The sequence below is a fragment of the Sapajus apella genome, unplaced genomic scaffold, assembly GCF_009761245.1.
Source record: "Sapajus apella isolate SASKATOON/1434 unplaced genomic scaffold, GSC_monkey_1.0 scaffold104, whole genome shotgun sequence".
Taxonomy (NCBI): domain Eukaryota; kingdom Metazoa; phylum Chordata; class Mammalia; order Primates; family Cebidae; genus Sapajus; species Sapajus apella.
Genome location: NW_022437044.1, coordinates 1,792,882 through 1,795,604, shown reverse-complemented (window position 1 = coordinate 1,795,604; position 2,723 = coordinate 1,792,882). Strand labels below are relative to the sequence as shown.

General features: G+C 36.0%; 1 non-coding gene across 1 annotated transcript; it reads right to left on the bottom strand.

Moving 5' to 3' along the window:
- Positions 1–1,835: 1,835 nt before the first annotated feature.
- LOC116536873 lies at positions 1,836–1,902 on the bottom strand. Its single transcript, XR_004262839.1, has one exon. It is a non-coding gene; the product is annotated as a small nucleolar RNA SNORD45 (small nucleolar RNA).
- Between the last annotated feature and the right edge of the window lie 821 nt (positions 1,903–2,723).

The following is a 2,723-nucleotide window of genomic DNA, read 5'->3' as shown; positions in this document are numbered from 1 at the left end:
GCCAACCTATACATATGCAACTTATCCATATTGTAGCCTATTCGTGTGGCAATTGCCCAACAACCATTTGATAAAGGGATCAGTATGGGTGTGAAGCACAGTCTTAACCAGCTACCTCAGCAGAAACACTGCCAATTTGAACGGAAGACATGATAGAACAAAAGAAGGCCATCATAACATTTTAGATACCATAGGACCAGATTATAGAACTATTTGGCTGTAAAATGTATGCTATTCTTGAGGACAAAAGAAGTATGCCAAAGATGATCTCTGGATTAAGGCTGCCACCCTGGCCACAAATCCAGAGTGTTGAACTTGGGTGACAGGATTACCTTGGTTTCAAAGAGTGGGACTACTATATAGCACAGCCATGAAGGCAGGGCTACTCATATTTGTGGGGGCATAACCCCACCTCAGTGAGTCCTGTAGGCAGAAGCACCACCCAGTGAGTCTGGAAGGCAGAACATGGAGCCAAAGAGGATTATAATTGAGCTTTAGGAACTCATATTGTTTGCTTTTATAGGTTTTAGACTTGTGTAGAGCCTGTTATCCCTTGCTTCTTCCCTAATCTTTTTTTACAAAATGGGAATGTCTATTCTATGCCCATCCCATCACTACACTGAAAGCACATAACTTTTTTGATTTCATAGATTGACATCTGGATAGAAATTTTGCTTCAAGATACATTGTACCTTGAATTTCACCCATATCTATTCTAGATGATATTTAGATGAAGCTTTAAACTATATATGTTAAAGTTGATGGTGGAGGGAGTTAGGGCTCTTGGAGAAGTCAGGATAGACTGCATTTCTTTTGCCTATGAGAAAGACATGAATTTTAAGAGGTAAGGGGTGGGATGATATAGACTGAATATTTGTATTCCCAGAAATCTACATGTTGATGCCTAATTCCCTCTGTGGTAGTATTTGGATGCGAGGACTTACAAAGATATCGTAAGTTTTTTGCTTACTTAAAATTTTTAAATTATTTTCCGCTTTAAGATATAATTGACTAACGAAAATTGTATATATTTAACTTGAACAACTTGATATTTTGATATATGCATATACTGTGAAATAATCACTGCAATCAAATTAATTAATGTATGAATCACCTCACATAGTTACCGTTTCCATTTCTTTTTTTCATTTTTGTGTGTGTGTGGCAAGAACGCTTAAGGTTTACCCTCTTAAAAAATTTTAACTATACCAGCAATGTTATTAACTGTGGTGGGTATGCTTATGCTATACATTAGCTCTCCAGAAATCATTTATCTTGCATAACTGAAAATTGGTACTTTTTGACCAAAGTCTTCCCATTTCCCTCTCCACCAACCCTCTGTTAGCATCATTCTACTATCTGTTTTTATGTTTGATTATTTCATATTTCACACATAAGAGAGATGATGCATTATTTTTATTTCTGTGTTCAGTTTATTTTACTTAGCATAATTACTTACAGGGTTATTTATTTATTATTATTTTATTTTAGACAGAGTCTTGCTCTGTCACCCAGGCTGGAGTACAATGGCAGGATCTCAGCTCACTGCAACCTCTGCCTCCTGGGTTCAAGTGATTCTCCTGTCTCAGCCTCCTGAGTAGCTGGGGTTACAGGTGCATGCCATCACGCCCAGATAATTTTTGTAGTTTTAGTAGAGATGCGGTTTCACCATATTAGTCAGGCTGGTCTAGACCTCCTGACCTGAGGTGATCCACTCACTTTGGCTTCCCAAAGTGTTGGGATTACAGGCGTGAGCTGCCATGCCAGACCACAAATTTATGTTGCATATATAGCACTTTATTTATTTATTTATTTTACATTTCTTTTTTTCCCCCAAGGTCTTGGTGTAATTTTAGAACTCACTTCAACTGTGGGTTCAGCTAATATATTACATCATTAACCAATGTTTTATATATAGCACATTTTAAAAAATCAATTCATCTATTGATTGACAGTTAGATTGTTTACATACCTCAGCTATTGTGAATAAAGCTGCAACAAATGTGAGAGTGCCAATGCCTCTTCCAGATCCTGATTTCAGTAATCGTGGGTATATACACATAAGATTGCTAGATCATATGGTAGGTAGCTGTATTTTTTACTTTCTAACGAACCTCCAGACTGTTTTCTGAAACAGCTGCACAGACTTTGCCCACAACAGCATATGAACGTTTCCTTTTCTCCACACCTTGACCATCACTTTTTATATTTTGCTTCTTGATAGTAGCCATTCTAACACGCATGAGGTAATATCTCATTGCGGTTTTGATTTGCAGTTTTCTGAGAATTAGATATGTTGAACACCTTTTTATATACTTATTGGCTGTTTGTATGTCTTCTTTCAAGATACGTCTGTTTGGGTCATTTGCCCATTTTCAGTAGGGTTGTTTTTTTTTTTTTTGCTATTGAGTTTATGAGTTCCTTATATATTTTGGATATCATTACCTTATCAAATATTGGTTTGCACATATTTTATTCCATTTTATAGGTTGTCTTTTTACTTTGTTGATTGTTTCCTTTGCTGTGCTGAAGCTTTTTTTTTTGATGTAGTATCACCAGTCTATTCTTTTTCTTTGCTTTTGTTGTCTAAGCATTTGATGTTATGTTTAATCATTGTCAAGACCAGTGTCAAGAATGTTTCTTCCTATGTTTTCCTCTAGTAGTTTTATGATTTCACCTCTTAAGTGTAAATCTTTAATTCATGCAAAGATATCATCAAAATA